This window comes from Lissotriton vulgaris, chromosome 6 (genome assembly GCF_964263255.1).
Source record: "Lissotriton vulgaris chromosome 6, aLisVul1.2, whole genome shotgun sequence".
NCBI classification, from domain to species: domain Eukaryota; kingdom Metazoa; phylum Chordata; class Amphibia; order Caudata; family Salamandridae; genus Lissotriton; species Lissotriton vulgaris.
In genome coordinates, this window is record NC_141694.1 from 1283151485 (window position 1) to 1283170131 (window position 18647).

Genomic DNA, 18647 nt, shown 5'->3' on the forward strand with positions numbered 1-18647 from the left:
TTGATTGCATTTGCTTTTCAGGAAATCCGTCGTGCCAACCCCGACTTATGGCCTAGCTACGCAGCGCGTTTGGACCGAAGGCCCAGAAATATTGCAAGTATGAGATTTTGCTTTTGGCCTGTTTGGGGGTGTTATGCTTCTTGGCGGGTGGGTTGCCGGGTCTTGGGGCATTCCTGGGAAGGTCTAATACCGGGTAGAAGTGGTTGGGACAAAATCCAGGCCGATTTTTTTTTGGGCTATTTCTGACATTTTGCTCTATGTAGCGTTTTCGGGGGCCTGTTTGGGGGGCTTCCTGGTGTTTGTGGGTGAGTTTCGTGGTCTGGGAGCACTGCTGGGACACTCTAATCTTGATTGCATTTGCTTTTCAGGAAATCCGTCGTGCCAACCCCGACTTATGGCCTAGCTACGCAGCGCGTTTGGACCGAAGGCCCAGAAATATTGCAAGTATGAGATTTTGCTTTTGGCCTGTTTGGGGGTGTTATGCTTCTTGGCGGGTGGGTTGCCGGGTCTTGGGGCATTTCTGGGAAGGTCTAATACCGGGTAGAAGTGGTTGGGACAAAATCCAGGCCGATTTTTTTTGGGGCTATTTCTGACATTTTGCTCTATGTAGCGTTTTCGGGGGCCTGTTTGGGGGGCTTCCTGGTGTTTGTGGGTGAGTTTCGTGGTGTGGGAGCACTGCTGGCTATATATACTTTACTTTGCAAGAGGTTTGAAGCAAATCCATGGTGGCTGAGGGGACTTAGGGCCTAGCTGCAGAGCGCGCGCGGAGTGATTTGGGAAATTTGTGAAAAAGTGACTAAGTCCCCATTTTTGTACTTTTGCTCTTTGGCTGTTTGGGGGTCTTCTACTCGTTTTCTCCTGGGTTGACGGCTCTGGGGCCATTGCTGGGAAGCTCTAATACCGGATAAAAGTGTTTTGGACCAAATCCCAGGCGGAATTTTTTTTGTGTTTTTGATGACTTGCTTGCCTTTGAGGTGCTCTTAGGGGGGGTTCCGTCTGTTTGCGGGTGAGTTTCGTGGTCTGGGAGCACTGCTGGGACACTCTAATCTTGATTGCATTTGCTTTTCAGGAAATCCGTCGTGCCAACCCCGACTTATGGCCTAGCTACGCAGCGCGTTTGGACCGAAGGCCCAGAAATATTGCAAGTATGAGATTTTGCTTTTGGCCTGTTTGGGGGTGTTATGCTTCTTGGCGGGTGGGTTGCCGGGTCTTGGGGCATTCCTGGGAAGGTCTAATACCGGGTAGAAGTGGTTGGGACAAAATCCAGGCCGATTTTTTTTGGGGCTATTTCTGACATTTTGCTCTATGTAGCGTTTTCGGGGGCCTGTTTGGGGGGCTTCCTGGTGTTTGTGGGTGAGTTTCGTGGTGTGGGAGCACTGCTGGCTATATATACTTTACTTTGAAAGAGGTTTGAAGCAAATCCATGGTGGCTGAGGGGACTTAGGGCCTAGCTGCAGAGCGCGCGCGGAGTGATTTGGGAAATTTGTGAAAAAGTGACCAAGTCCCCATTTTTGTACTTTTGCTCTTTGGCTGTTTGGGGGTCTTCTACTCGTTTTCTCCTGGGTTGACGGCTCTGGGGCCATTGCTGGGAAGCTCTAATACCGGATAAAAGTGTTTTGGACCAAATCCCAGGCGGAATTTTTTATGTGTTTTTGATGACTTGCTTGCCTTTGAGGTGCTCTTAGGGGGGGTTCCGTCTGTTTGCGGGTGAGTTTCGTGGTCTGGGAGCACTGCTGGGACACTCTAATCTTGATTGCATTTGCTTTTCAGGAAATCCGTCGTGCCAACCCCGACTTATGGCCTAGCTACGCAGCGCGTTTGGACCGAAGGCCCAGAAATATTGCAAGTATGAGATTTTGCTTTTGGCCTGTTTGGGGGTGTTACGCTTCTTGGCGGGTGGGTTGCCGGGTCTTGGGGCATTCCTGGGAAGGTCTAATACCGGGTAGAAGTGGTTGGGACAAAATCCGCGCGGAAAAGCCTTTAGTTTTGGCACTTTTTGTAACTTAGGGTTCGTTAGGGTTAGCCCTAGCAGCAGGATTGCATGTGTTTCGGGGTGTTCTAGATTTTTCAAACTGAGTTCTGGGGTCTTAGAGCACTCGTGAGAATGTGTAATTTTGGTTGCAAGTCATTTGAAGAAAATCCATGGTGGGAAAGGGGGGATTTGGCATAGTTAAAGAAAGCCTTTGCCACTTTTCTTAACTTAGGGTTCGTTAGGGTTAGCAGTATTTCTATTGCATGTGTTTGAGTGGGGGGGATTTCGAGTCTTGGAGCGATGCTGGCTATGGCTACTTTTGCTTGGTTGCTTGCAAGTGGTTTGAATGCAATCCACGGTGGGTAATGGGTAATTAGGGTACTTCGGCCTACTTTTACTTTCAAAGTAAGTTTTGTCACCAGTTTTCTGCTAGGCCTCGTTTTTTGAGATTTGATTGGGGGTCTTCTACATTTTTGCGACTGGCTTTAGTAAGGGTCTGGGTGGGAGCACTGCTAGGAAGATCTAATTTTGTTCTAAAACACAGTTTACAGCCTACATACCTTATATTTATTTATCAGTGGTGTTGTAATATTATATCACTTCCTGTTTTTCGTTGAATAATTACAGGCCGGGTTTCAGTCTCTGCAATGGGGAAAAAAGGATGGAGTCAGGCTTCACAGTAGCGAGCCACAATTCAGCATCAGGCAGGCAGTGGACAGGGTGTCTTCTGGTGACCAACATCGATGGACGAAGCGTCGGCTGCAATGGAGGAGTGCCGCTAATAGGAGGATTTTTTTTCTGCGGGCAACTTACTTACCACTTCCAACAGGACCACTACAACCACATAGATACAGTATCCCTTGCCTTTTTCTCTGACTGTGACTGCATTTCTTGGCTCTCTCTCTGCTTCTACATTGATCCCTTAACACATCACTTAGTCCACTCCACTATCACATCTGCACCACACATAGTCATTTGTAAGTGCTCCTACGTAATTCGCAAGTCGCAGCACGCCCCAGGCCGTAGAGGACTGGGATGGCCCCAATGATGAAGCATGTCACCAAGGGGCAACCCTGGTGAGTGAGGGGACACCTAGAAAAAAAGCAATTTCTCCTTTTCTATCTACTATACCTTCTGTCAGGTTACGCAGCCCCTAAGCGCCTACCGTACTATGAAACTACATTTCCCATGAGTAGGCGGGAGACTTGCAGACTATTTAGTGAGACTATATGAGAGTACCCTTGTATGTTAGGACAGCACTTCACTGATGCCTGTCTTGTCTTCTGTTACAGGTATCCTTTCCCTGCTGACCCTACCTTTACCCATCCCACATTTTTTATTTTAGTTTGTTATTTTTCTCCCCCGCCTAATGCCTCGAACACCCTGTGTTTACACTTCTGGGTGTTGGTGACATTTGGAGGTGGAACCATATTTGCATCGACTGGATCACGGGGAGTAAACCTGACACCTTCCAGACCAACCCCATTGAGTGTTGTTGTGAATGGATTTATAGTGACCAGCAAGGCTCTCAGGTATCTGGCTACAGAGACCTTATGTTGAATATAGTTATCAATATTTCCACCCACGCCCTGTACTGTCGCATTCTTTCTTCCACAGTTGTCGAAAGTACTAATTACTTTTAACTGACATGCATGCAGTTACAGTAGTGTATGCACTTTCAAAGATTGATGGATAGGTTTGTACCCAAAGATTTGTTTATGTTCACAATTGTTCGTCCATGCTGTGCTACTTTTTCTTGTCTCCCAAAACCTTTCCCAAAAACCCCCGTACCCATCCATTTTTCAAACCCTAACCCTCTTCCCCCGGGCTGTGTGGTTTTGATTGATGTGTGACTAAATTACAGCAATAAATCCACACACTTGCTGGGGAGGATAAGGTGATAGCAACAGGCTGGTGAAGAAATCCGAGGATATATTCTTACTCTGCTTGACAAAGACCCATGGCTAATGTCAAAGAACTTCAACCGAATTAGTTATACTTTAACATTTGTTAGGCTACAACGTGGCACTGTTCTAGTGTACTTCTGTCACCTGCTATATTCTGTATTGTACCTTTGTATTGCTCAGGAGGACAAACCAGATTTCATTTTCTTTTTTTCATAGGCAAGCAACTGCCACTGTGTCACACCACTAGTACCACCGCTATGAGGAAATTTTATCCGCCCAGGATTGCCAACCTTATTTGCTGTTTCCCGTGGAGCCAGCCCTGGGCCTAGCCCTACTTGCAAACAGAAATTACAGGTAAGATAGGCGTTTGGTTGGAGGTAGTATAATGGAGTATTAGGAGAGACGAGAGATTTGATTGACGGTAGTACTACTAAAGTCCTAGGACTATTCAGGAAAACAAACTTACTGTTATGTTAAACCCCCACCCACCAGACTCAAAAGCAGTAAAAAACAGGTATGGTCAGATAAAGTTTCAAAAAGTATATTTTTATAGCCCTAACAAAAGAATCTCCCGCAAGACCCTCCCTAACCCCAACGATTGTCCTTCAAAAGTCCCCAAAAATCCCAACTCCCAATTCCCACCCCCCAAAAGTCTCTAAAAAAGGGGCAAGGGACACTATGGCAGGGTGCTGTTGGAATTAGCAGCCAGGGCATCATGCTCCTTGCGGAGGGTGGCAAGTTCGAAGCGGAGGCCCTCCACCACGTTCTTATAATTATGGACCTCCTGCTCCAGGTAGGACAGTCTGAGGGATAAGCGGCGCCGGTGTGCCTTGCAAATCCTGTGAGGGGCAGCTGCTTTCTTTGCTGCTGGGCGGTGGCGTTTGGCTTTGGTAGCCCGGCTCCGTACCGCTGGAGCACTGCGCTGGCTGGCAGCCCGCACGGAGGAGGAGGCAGCTGTCCCAGTGGACGTTGTTGTTGTTCCAGACTGCGTCTCCTCCTCCTCCAGGGACACCAGCCGCCGATATTCAGCAACAGTGGCATCCAGCCTCCGTTGCCGGGCCATTCGAGCCTGCTCCTTCCTCCTTGATGGTGTCTTGGATTTGGAAGGAGCAACTACATGAAAAAAGAAAGACATAGTCTGTAACCAATGCTCCTTAAGATTAACACAAAATGATTGAGCAGAAAGTTGTCACAGTACAAGTAGCAAATTGGAAGCACAGTGCATAACTATTGAGGACAGTATCTATGTAACCTCCGACTTCTTCATCCTTGCTCTAACATTAGTGGGAGTTTAAGGAACAAATTCTACGAGCACTATGGACTTCTATTACAGTCGACTATGACAGTACACCACTCTTATTCTTCTTCTTCTCTCTTGTTTAGGAAAATTGGTACGTTATCTTATGCAAGCCGGCATAATGCCAGCGCAGTGAACTTGCACCCGAGAAAAACAGACGCACACCATGGTGAGTGAGACAGACTTGCGTTACTGTACCGGTCCAGTACATGCAGGTGGTGAAGCTCTTACTTTTCTATTACGGGTGGCACTGAGAATACTCTGTTAAAAGGGCTACTGCTTAATTAATTTAGCTTTCACCCTACAGTGCAAATGAGTATTAGAAAAGGAAAATGAAGAAGCTAAATTATCTGATTATCTATCACTTCACATGGGATGTATTTGATGACATATGGGATGACTTTAGGTGCTTTGCTTATTATTGAGTGAACAGTGATACCCCCACACATGAATGACGTACTACTACTAAACTAAAGTTATTAAGGGAGGTAGGGAGTGCCCACCGTAATAACTGGATATATGCTGTGCTTGCAGTTGCAATACAAACTACTGCTACTATTCATGGTAGTCTTTGGACAACGTTACAACTTCTTTTCCTTGCCTTTCCTACACTGGAACGGACGTGCGGGTGCGGTGTTACATGCTCTTCAAAGTAACACTTAGTTCATCCAGTGACCGTCTACTCTCTCTAGATTCACATATGCTATCTAAGAGTCAGATAGTACCATGAATGATCCAGGCATCCATCCATCCATTCAAAGTATATTGCACACATACAGTTTCTGTCTCACCCACCCAGGCTGTTCTCCTTCCACCCATCCTTGCTTCATCATTCACCCAGCCATGCACCATACCATTTTCTTACCTTCCCAGCCACCTCGGGGACCAAGCAAACACATATCATTCTTCTTTGCCAGTCATCATTACATTTCTCGTGCTTCCACACTTACTTACACCCTTCTTTCGCTTTTCGTTCATCCCATCCATCAAGTTCACCTCAGATCTGATTGGGATTCTTCTCGCCAAAAACTTCACAGCTAAGTCGAAGTACTTTTAGAGGAGGCTACTACCTGCTTTTTTTATAATACACCCGTGCAGAAAGCACACTCTGCAGTCTTCAATCTCAATGACTAAGGAATGTATAGCTTACCTCTGCCCGCCACCACCGTGTGAACCCTCACAGGCATGTCCTTTTCCGGCACTTGCACCGCCTCCTCCCCAGAGTTGTCCTCCTCGTCCAATGCCACCACCTCCGCGCTGGCCCCGTCTCCAGATGTTCCACCTACAAAGTACATTTAATAATGTTAGAATACACCACTCACTACTATATAATATTTGGTCTAGGAGGAAGAAAGAAATGTGCAAAAAAAGGGTACAATTTAATAATTTTTGACTGTGTACTCTAGAGTAAAAATGTCCCTTTTTCCAGGGAAGGCTGTTGTCTTGCTGCACTTTTTGGCACAACTGATGAATGTTTGCTTTTTACTTTTTAACACGCACCACTTTTTCTCCTAACAGACAGAACCTTGACTTCTAAGAACACGAGCAGGATCAAGTTCAAACCAGGTGAGAGCTCGGCTCGACCACAAGAAATGTGTCCAATTAATCGTCAGCACTAAGCACTTTTCCATTTTCAGTTACACGTTCACTTTTATGACAAACTTGAATTTAATAAATGTGTTTACTTTTAATAAAGCTTTTAAACTTAAATAGACTCTGTGGTTTTTGGTCCTCCAGACTAGAGTGGATGAGCTAAAGGTTTTCGAATTTTTGCAAGCATGAGTCCGTGCCTCTGCCATCGGTGACTTTGGGAGCTAAATGACTCTGCCACACTATCTAGTCAGTAAGGAGATTGGGGGTTCAACTACAAAGTCTGTTATCACTGAGGTATGTGGAAAGTCTAACAGTTACAGCACCTATTATAATTGATAAGCTAAGCGATGCATTATTTAGTGTCCATAGTTCTGTTTGTGCAGATTTGTCCCTGCAACAGTAGTAGAATGGATTGTCCTATCCAAACCAAAAGTAAAGTAGTATCTTATTATTTCTTGGTGGTGGTCATTCACCTTTTTATTGTTGGCAATGGTCAAAGCATAAACATTTAGAATACTTGAAAAGACATTATGGACAATCCCAGAGGACTACACTCAGTGCATAGAGCTATTGCTGACTAGAATGGGAGTCCAATGGAAATGCCAAATGTGCAATCTTAGTTAGCTACACAGACAGACTAATAAGAATAATCTAGTAATACCACACGGAGTCATAGGGATAAGAATTTAGATCCTGTCTACAAGAAGATCAAAGACATTTAGAAAAAATCGAATGAGGAACGCTAGGAAAAAATAAGTACTCTATATTACAATTAAAACTTACTGGGGCCAGCAAAGGAGCCCTCGACTGCCCGGTCCTGGCCTGCATCGACAACAGCACCCTCCTCCTCCTCCTCCTGTGTCCTCCTCTTGCCCCTGGGGGAAGCTTATGTACAACATGAAAGAAAGAAAAACAGAAAACATGGATGATATTTATTTCTCAACCAAATCAAACATTTAAAAAAGAACTAACAAAGTAACAAAATATTTTTGCGAAATAGCAAATAGGGAACGACTCCACGGGATATATTATTGGCCAATCTCATGTGGTCGACTACGTCATTACTTTAGTATTGCTTGATTTGCGGACCGTCGAATTGGAAACTACCCTATGTAACTCACTAAACAAAGTACTAAAAAGGTTTGCCTAGGATTGGCAGGCAGCAGTCCGCAGCACGCAAAGTGACAGCCAAAGTCCATCGTGATTGAAGATCAGCGACAACACTAAAGTTTCCTACTACATTCACCAGGCATTAAAATACTCAAACTATTAATCCACCACCACTATTTCTTCTTATCGCCATGTGTACAAAGGAAGGACTGGACTTGAGTCTGTAGGGGCTGATTTATAAGGCCCTTGCGGCTCTTTTGCTCCATTGTTGCGTGACTTTTGTGACGCAGCGACAGCACAAAAGAGGCACAATGGTGCGGCGTATATTAACAACGTGACGCATCTGGGAGATGCATCACGTTGTAAAGCCCTGCGCCAATAGGGGTGTTCCGGCGCAAGGGAGGGCGTTCCTGCGCAGGAACGCATCCTAAAAGTGGCTGAGGGAAATCTACAAGATTTCAATCAGTCACTTTGAGGACAATGATGCGTGACTCAAACCCTGCGCCTGCTTGAAGCAGACGTACGGCTTGACGCAGCATTGGGGAGATAGGGCACCCCAGAGAATTGATGGAGCTGCACCATCGTTGCGACGCAACTCCAGCAATGCGCCACCTTTACGGCACAGATGCGTAACGCTTTGGTGACGTTTTGGGCCCATGGCGCGCCGCATTGTAATACGGCGCACCATGGGTGATGGTGGCGTGACGCACAATTACTGGCGCATCCCTGCAACTTTGCAGGGATGCGCCGGTAATTAAAAATCTGAACCTTAGTGTGTAGCATTGCGCAGTTCTTTCAACTACACTCATACATAATTTCACAGGCCAATGAAATGAACACAAAATCTAAAAAAAATAAGCATAGTAGCAACACTACTGAGAAGGAGAGCAGTGTACCTGAAATGCACAGAAGATTTTGAAATAAAATGTACCTACAATGTAATGAGCAGCATTATTGCTCTTGGTAAAAAACAAAAATTTGCAATATAATAACACAGCAGGAGAAAACATAGTAGTAAAGACATAGCTACTACTACTCACCAAGCCCGGGGATCTCAAGGCCAAGGAGGTCGAGCAGATCTCGCTCACGGGTCAGGACATCCGTCCAGCGGTGGGTGGCCTGGTTGTAGGTGCGCCAGACCCGAGAGTGGTGGTAAATGGCCTGGCACACCTTCTCCCACCGCTTCCGGCGCTCCCGGGCCCCGTACCCGGCACTGATCTTGCCGCCTCCCATGATGGTCCTGGGGAGGCGGCGCTGAACATAAAAAATGAGTTGGGCCACCTCCTCCGGGGTAAAGATCTCCCGTGGCATCACTAGCTCCCCCCTCAAACGCCCGCACGGGAGCCGGACACGGGGTGCGGGACCCTTCCCTTTCTCGGGATGCTTCCCGGCTCCCTTCACCATGGTCTGGGCGGAAAGGAATAAAGAAAATAGAATAGGGAAGAGAAGAAAAGAAAAGAGTTTACAAAAGTAGTTTAAAATTAACCAAAAGTAGCAGTAAACACAAAAATATAGGGCTAGAAAAATAGAGGGATAGATAATAAGTAAAATAGATTAAAAAAAACTTCAAACAAGCAAAGGATGGCAGAGATTGACAGAGGATACAAAGACCATGCCCAGAACCATAGCAATGAATGAGAAACAAGATGGCCGCGCCCGTTCACGACCGCGCGGGTAAGTTCGCGCGAGATTTTCCTTGCGAACACGCGCGAGACTGTACTGGCAAACCGCGGACTTTGCGAGATTACACTTCGCGCCCGGAAACGGAAATACGTCAGGCAAACAAGATGGCTGCGCCCTTGAACGACCGCGAGGGTAACTTCGCGTCTTGCGCTATGAGCGGCTCGCAAAAACGCACAAAACCTTGCCAACTAACACGCCGCAAAAAAAACAAATTGCATATTCGCACGAATTTGCGGCTTCCGAATCCGATCTTGCGCGTGTTCGCACCCCGCGAACCCCGCGAAATTGCAGAAAAACGAGTTTTTCAAAAGTGAAAGCACTCGGCAGGGGCAAGAGTTCAAACTCATCATTAGTAACAATTCCCGGTAGTGCTTCCTGACTGGGGCCCCTCAGAATTCAGTTGCTAGTTGCAACAATTGTATGACCCTGCTCTGACCCTCACAGCAGGCTCATACAATAGCTACAAGTAGGCCACAAAGAAGGTCCTGGGGAAAAAAAATGCACTGCAACAGAAAGCAAAATTACAGATAAGGAAGCAGGTGCCAGACTGGAATTTTAAAACAGTGACACATTAATAAACTAACCCCAAATTAATTCATCTGAGTTGAAGCAGGGATGGTGTGCTTGCTTTTCCCCCCCATAATCTACAGTAATGATGAACCAGAGGGTGGCATTGATGTAACAGAGGGTTGCAGTGGTGAAACAGAGGGTGCTGGGAACCTGTGATGATGAACCAGACGTAGAAACAACATAATTCGCGACCGTTGCGCGACGAAATGTAAGTTCGCAATTGCGAACTGGTACGAAACCCTCGCGAACTGGCAGAAATCCTTGCGAACACAAAAAAAAAAAAAAAATCCGCAAATTCGCAAGAATTCGCGGATTTTGCGGATTGCGAGTTCGCAAATCCGCAAATTCGCGAACGCGAGATCCGCAAAATTCGCTCATGCTTAGGGCCTAGTCTTTCTGTGGGGTGTCTTGAATTTAAACATCATGGAGGGCATGGATGGCATGGAATTGTGCTGATTTTTCTGTGTTTTTCGATTTTTTGGGGTGTTCATGGGGACAGGCCATGTGGGTGGGGGCCATTTTGAGTGCTGCTACAGGCAGGCCCTGGCCATGTGCTGGGAGGCAGGGGGCCATTTTGAATGCAGGCAGTGTTCTTAGGTCTGCAACCATTTTGCCTAGCTTTCAACCTTTATGCCCAGGGGTAGTGAGTGGTGCATGGGCCTAGTCTTTCTGTGGGGTGTCTTGAATTTAAACATCATGGAGGGCATGGATGGCATGGAATTGTGCTGATTTTTGTGTGTTTTTCGACTTTTTGGGGTGTATAAGTGCCAGGAAGAAGTCCTGCAGCGATGTGTGTGTGCAGCATAACGTCACGCGACGTCACGTCTGGCCACAGACAACTCTGCAACTCGTGCAACTGCGGCCTGCTGTTCTGACCTCTGAAGAAGATGGCCCCAAAAAAAGTTCCCCATAGCTCCTCTAGCAAGAAAGTTGCCAGTAAGGAGCAGAAGAGGCAAGTTACCAAGGAGACTGGTGTGCCGCCCGCCACATTTTTTGGGAGTAAAAATAAAAGTACGCCTGCAGCAGCAGCGGGATCTGCTGGGGACAACGCTGGGAGCAGCACCCCCGCTCCATTGGGCTCAGTGCCACCACCACCACCAGGCCAACTTAAGTCCAAGCCCTTGAGTGCTGCAGAGGCACTTAGTCTAGTTGTTCAATCACCATCGACCAGTGATGTTGGCTCATCGCAAGAAAGTAGCAGCAATGTCCCTCAATCAACACAGGTTGTTGTAACTCATCTGACGAGTGTTGAACAACCCCAGCCTCAACAACAACCACATGTGCAAGTACACGCCCAAGTACAAGTGGAAGGAGAGGCAGCACAAGGAGATGCGCAAGCAGAGGTGCATGGAGGGTCACAAGTGCCCACAATAGTTGTTCCCCCCGAAGTAGGGGCACATCAGGAAATCGACAATCAAGGCGAGGTATCATTTGAGGAAGCCACTCCTCCTGATGATCATTCATTGTCTTCCACACCCCTAGGAAGGAAGAGATCAAGGGTGGTGTCTACATCTTCTTCAAGCACACCTCCTTCTGATGATACGGATCAAAATTGGAAACCAGCACAACTGCCGTCTGAGAGTGAGGCACACCATGATCTGACAAAGGTACTTAAGCGTAAAAGGGAGCTCGTTCAAAGTGTCATAGTTATGGAGTGTGATGAGGCTCAATAAGAAGTGGCTGATACTGCTGCTGATGAAGGCTCTCACGACGACGACCCAGTCATCATAAAGGTCACTGCAGCCCCAGCGGGCATGCAGAAAACAGACATTTTGACCTTAGCCCGAGAAGCTGCTGAGCGTGATGATGATGTTGTCGACGAGGAGGCAATGGAAACACAACAATCATTGGAGTTAACTAGTACACCAACACGTACCGCTTCCATATTTCTTCCTCGCCAGAAGGGACCTCCATCCACCTCGACCTCAATTAGTGGTGGTGAAAGTGCACAACGTACTAAAGTTCGGCAATCCACATCCTCCACTTCATCTGGCATTAGCAGCATGACCACCACCACCAGTATCGCCGCCTCTCCGGCCCCCATAGACATTTCAAAGCCCCAGGTTGGGACTTCTATAGTGTTTGCCCAAAAAAGGAAAACATCACCATTTGTAGCATTTGTAAGCTTGCAGTTAGTTGTGGTAAGCTTGGTACCAACTATGGTACCGGAGGCCAGAGAGGTCATCTTAGGAGACAGCACACTGTCCAATGGTTTGCGCACCTAAAGGAGATCAAGGAAGCCCGAATTGCAAGTCAAGAAAACGTTGATGTTTCATCTGATGATGATGACGAGGAGGAAGAAGACGTGTCAAACACTTCACTTACACCCAGTACCCTTGTCAGCAGCACACCCCATGTGAGCCACACTAAGAGTGTGGGAGAGAGTGAGACACCAATGCGAAAAAGTTCATCAGCGAGCGTAACTGGGTCAAAGAAGTCATCATCATCATCCTGTAAAGGCTTGGTCCAGGGCAACATTAGAACCATGTTGTTTTCAGACGCGCCATATGATCGCAACCACCCACTGACGCGTCTGTATAACACTAAGCTGGCTAAAATGCTAGCTCTGGACCTTCTCCCTTTTTCTTTTGTAGAAGGGGTTGGTTTTCTAGAATTAGTGGCAGTGCTCTGCCCTAAATGGAAGATTCCTAGCCGGTTCTATTTTGCAAGAGTTGCGGTTCCAGCACTACATGAAGATGTGCTGGAGGTGATTGGGGCAGCTTTGCAGAAGAGTGCTGTTCACACTATACATCTGACAACAGACATGTGGACCAGTGGCGCAGGCGCTGATTACATGTGCATCACTGCACACTGGGTCTCTTTTTCAGGGGTTAAAGCAAAGCTAAACGCAGGTGTTGACCCGGACCAAGTTTTTAAAGCTGCTCGGAAACATGCAACACTAGCCATGTTTGGCTTGGAGAAACGTCACACAGCAGAAAACATTTTGAATGAGTTTAACACAAAGGTCTTTCACTGGCTTTCACCAAAGAAATGCCAGATTGGTTATGTTTCCACGGAAAATGGCGCCAATGTAGTTAAGGCCATGGAGCTGGGTCAGTATTTCAGAGTGCCGTGTTTGGCGCACTGTATAAACCTGGTTGTTAAAAAATTCTTGAGTGATGAAGACAGTCCAGCGTGCGAGTTAGTGTCCACCTGCCGAAGAATGTGCAACCATTTCAGCCATTCTTTTAGGGCCCGGAAGCATCTCAGGAGCCTGCTACATGAACGTCGAATGCCAGTGAAAGCACTCATCCAGGAGGTGCCAACACGTTGGAACTCAACCTTCTACATGCTTGAGCGTCTGTATGAGCAGTATACGGTACTCGATCACTATTTCTTAACACTGGGTACAGCTCAGAAGGACCTGAGGCTAGATGCGGCGCAATGGAACCTAGTTAAAAGCCTGACAGACATGCTTCGTCCTTTTGAGGTCTTCACGCGTGCAGTCATCAAGGAGGACTGTAATTTGGGAAAAGCTATCCCATTGTTGCGCATGCTGGAGCACCAACTGAAGGCGGTGTCTTCTACGTTTCAGAAAGATGAAAAAAAGCAAGATGCTTTTGTTTTGGCGGAGAAATTATTAGAGCGCCTAAGTGGTGATGAACGTCTTAAAATGATCCACTCAGAACAGCATTACATTTATGCTACTATTCTGGATCCACGCTACAAAAAGGCGCTGGCAGGCCGAGCATTCTTTCCTTTTGATGATGAAGATGTTACTAAGTACAAACGTTGGCTAGCCTTGTCAGCCAAGAGGTTTGAAAGAGAACGGCAGCAATTTGAAGGAAAAGGCAGTACATTAGCATCAGCAGGCCATCCCCAGTCAAAAGAATCCACTTCTGCACCTGTGGCTGTGGCACAAGTGACCTCTCAGCTTTTAAAGACACCGGCAACCGGATCATCTGCACCAGACACAACAGTAACATTGGATGCAAAAGAGGATTGGCTAACTCGGCTTGGGTTTGGTTCTCAAAAGGTCACAGCAAAAAGTAAGCAAAGTGGAGGAACCTTGGAGGACCTTGAGTCGATGGTGCAGGACTATCTGAATGACTCAACTGAGGTCTATGTTAATGCTGACCCATTGGCGTATTGGCATGGGAAAAAAGAATTGTGGGCACAGCTCTCCAACCTGGCTATAAACTACTTGTATTGCCCACTCGCAAGCGTGTCTTCTGAACGTGTTTTCAGTGCTGCTGGTGGCATTGTAACTTCCAAACTGAGCCACCTCTCGCCCAAAAATGTGGAGAGGTTAACAATGATCAAGATGAATCAGCACCTCATACCACCAGATTACAAAGTACGAGAAAGCACGCCAGATGAAGACGAGGTGGACAGCAACGTAGATGAGGGAATTTCTTCTCTGTTAGGTGACACTGACCTCATCCTGCCTGAATTCGCAGAGTATGATGACGAACCCTTATTCTTATTCCCTGACACCGAGCCCTGAAAATGAAACAATGAATCAATAACTTTCTTTTTCGTCCTTATTAACTTTTATTCCTGTGTGTCTGTCTTTCTTTGTTTTGCACAGTTAATATAATTCAAACTTTAATCACCTAATCACAAAAACAAGCCCATCAGCAGAACTGTCTTCACTTGTTTGCTTATTGATTTGAAGGTGCCGCAGTCTGCATTCCTCAGGTTCACAAGTTCACAAGAACATGCTCCTCTATCCTCCTCCTCCAGACTCTTATTTCCCTCAAAGCAGAGGGCTGGATTACACCCAATGAAGAAAGACTCTGCACTTGTGGGGGTGTTCTACTTCTTTGCGGGTGAGTTGACGGCTCTGGGGCCATTGCTGGGAAGCTCTATTACCGGATAAAAGTGGTTTGGACCAAATCGGAGGTGAAAATTTTGTTGTGTTTTTCTTGACTTGCTTGCCTTTCAGGTGCTCTTTGGGGGGGTTCCGGGTGTTTGTGGGTGAGTTTTGGGGTCTGGGAGCACTGCTGGGACAGTCTAATCTTGATTGCATGTGCTTTTCAGGAAATCCGTGGTGGAAAATGGGAGTTATGACCTAGCTGCACAGCGCGTTTGGACCGAAGGCCCATAAATATTGTAAGTATGAGATTTTCCTTTTTGGCTGTTTGGGGGTGTTGTGCTTTTTTGCGGGTGGGTTGGCGGGTCTTGGGGCATTCCTAGGAAGGTCTAATACCGGATAGAAGTGGTTTGGACAAAATCCATGCAGATTTTTTTTTGCTATTTCTGCCATTTTGCTCAATGTAGCGTTTTTGGGAGCCTGTTTGGGGGGCTTCCTGGTGTTTGTGGGTGGGTTTCGGGGTCTGGGAGCACTTCTGGCTATGGATACTTTAGATTGCAAGAGGTTTGAAGCAAATCCATGGTGGCAGAGGGGAGTTAGGGCCTAGCTGCAGAGCGCGCGCGGAGTGATTTTGGAAATTGCCAAGAAAATGACTAAGTCCCCATTTTTGTACTTTTGCTTTTTGGCTGTTTGGGGGTCTTCTACTAGTTTTCGCCTGGATTGACAGCTCTGGGGCCATTGCTGGGAAGCTCTAATACCGTATAAAAGTGGTTTGGACCAAATCGGAGGCGAAATGTTTTTTTGCGTTTTTGCTGACTTGCTTGCCTTTCAGATGCTCTTTGGGGGGGTTCCGGGTGTTTGTGGGTGAGTTTTGGGGTCTGGGAGCACTGCTGGGACAGTCTAATCTTGATTGCATTTGCTTTTCAGGAAATCCGTGGTGGAAAACGGGAGTTATGACCTAGCTGCACAGCGCGTTTGGACCGAAGGCCCATAAATATTGTAAGTATGAGATTTTCCTTTTTGGCTGTTTGGGGGTGTTGTGCTTTTTTGCGGGTGGGTTGGCGGGTCTTGGGGCATTCCTGGGAAGGTCTAATACCTGATAGAAGTGGTTTGGACAAAATCCATGCAGAATTTTTTTTTGCTATTTCTGACATTTTGCTCAATGTAGCGTTTTCGGGGGCCTGTTTGGGGGGCTTCCTGGTGTTTGTGGGTGGGTTTCGGGGTCTGGGAGCACTTCTGGCTATGGATACTTTAGATTGCAAGAGGGTTGAAGCAAATCCATGGTGGCAGAGGGGAGTTAGGGCCTAGCTGCAGAGCGCGCGCGGAGTGATTTTGGAAATTGCCAAGAAAATGACCAAGTCCCCATTTTTGTACTTTTGCTTTTTGGCTGTTTGGGGGTCTTCTACTAGTTTTCGCCTGGGTTGACGGCTCTGGGGCCATTGCTGGGAAGCTCTAAGCTCTAATACCAGATAAAAGTGGTTTGGACCAAATCGGAGGCGAAATTTTTTTTGCGTTTTTGCTGACTTGCTTGCCTTTCAGGTGCACTTTTTGGGGGTTCCGGGTGTTTGTGGGTGAGTTTTGGGGTTTGGGAGCACTACTGGGACAGTCTAATCTTGATTGCATTTGCTTTTCAGGAAATCTGTGGTGGAAAACGGGAGTTATGACCTAGCTGCACAGCGCGTTTTGACCGAAGGCCCATAAATATTGTAAGTATGAGATTTTCCTTTTTGGCTGTTTGGGGGTGTTGTGCTTTTTTGCGGGTGGGTTGGCGGGTCTTGGGGCATTCCTGGGAAGGTCTAATACCGGATAGAAGTGGTTTGGACAAAATCCATAAGGAAAAGCCTTTTGGCACTTTTTGTAACTTAGGGTTCGTTAGGGTTAGCCCTAGCAGCAGGATTGCATGTGTTTCGGGGTGTTCTAGATTGTTGCAACTGAGTTCTGGGGTCTTAGAGCACTCGTGGGAATGTGTAATTTTGGTTGCAAGTGATTTGAAGAAAATCCATGGTGGGAAAGGGGGGATTTGGCATAGTTAAAGAAAGCCTTTGCCACTATTCTTAACTTAGGGCTCGTTAGGGTTAGCAGTATTTGTATTGCATGTGTTTAGGTGGGGGGGTTTGCGAGTCTTGGAGCGATGCTGGGTATGGATACTTTTGCTTGCTTGCAAGTGGTTTGAATACAATCCACGGTGGGTAAGGGGGTATTTGGGCCTACTTTTACTTTCAAAGTACGTTTTGTCACCAGTTTTCTACTAGGCCTCGTTTTTTGAGATCTGATTGGGGGTCTTCTACATTTTTGCGACTGGCTTTAGTAAGGGTCTGGGTGCGAGCACTGCTGGGAAGGTCTAATTTTGTTCTAAAACACAGTTTACAGTACACCTAGCTTGAGGGGAAAGATCCGCTAAATTAATTTGCCCATACTTATTTATCCTTCAAAAGGAGACTCAGACAGAGTACGCACTTTCAAAAATATTGTACTGTCTATTAGGAAACTCAAAGTGTGACTTTTTGCTCTACACAGCGTACATACCTTATATTTATTTATCAGTGGTGTTCTAATATCACTTCCTGTTTTTCTGTCAATAATTACAGGCCGGGTTTCAGTCTGTGCAATGGGAAAAAAAGGATGGAGTTAGGCTTCACATTAGCGAGCCGCAATTCAGCACCCGCCAGGCAGGCAGTGGACAGGGTGTCTTCTGGTCACCAACATTGATGGACGAAGCATCAGCTGGAATGGAGGAGTGCCGCTAATAAGAGGAATTGTTTGATGCGTGCAACTTACTTACCAAATTCAACAGGACAACTACAACAACATGCAGATACAGTATCCATTGTTTTCTTCTATGAGTGTGACTGCATTTCTTGGATCTCTCTCTGCTTCTAAATTGATCCCTACAGCCATTCTATAGGTTTTACTTCGGCTATTTTTTAAACCTAACTTAATGTAAGAAGTGTTTCTCTGAGTGCAGAGATAGGCAAGTGAAAACGCTGCAGCCCTGTACTGTCGCATTCTATCATTCACGGTTGTCGAAAGTACTACTTACTTTTCAGTAACAATGCATGCAGTAGTGCATGTACTTCCTTTATGTCACCTAAAAGATTTATGGTTAGCTTTGTACCCAAAGATTTCTTTATCTTCAATTATTGTTTGTCCATGCTGTGCTTTTTCTTTCTTCTCTCAAAACCTACCCAAAAAGAAACCCCCATTCCCATCCATTTTCCAAACCCTAACCCCCGGGCTGTTTGGTTTTGATTGATGTGTGACTAAATGACATCAATAATTCCACACACTTGCTGGGGAGGATAAGGTCATAGCAACAGGCTGGTGAAGGAATCCGAGGATATATTCTAGACTTACTCAGCTTCAGTACTATTTCTATTTCTATTTCTATTTCTGACCAACGACCCCGCCGCCGCCAGAGTCAACCTTCACGAAGGGATGAAAGATGTAGCCGAGTGGATGACGACCAGCCGCCTGAAACTGAACTCAGACAAGACGGAAGTCCTCATCCTGGGCTCCTCGCCCTCCGCCTGGGACGACTCCTGGTGGCCCCCCACCCTGGGCACCGCACCCAAACCGACAGACCACGCACGCAACCTGGGCTTCATCCTGGACTCCTCCCTCTCCATGACCAGTCAAGTCAACGCCGTCTCCTCGTCGTGCTTCAACATCCTGCGCATGCTACGGAAGATCTTCCGGTGGATCCCCACCGAGACCAGGAAGACAGTCACCCAGGCCCTCGTCATCAGCCGACTGGACTAC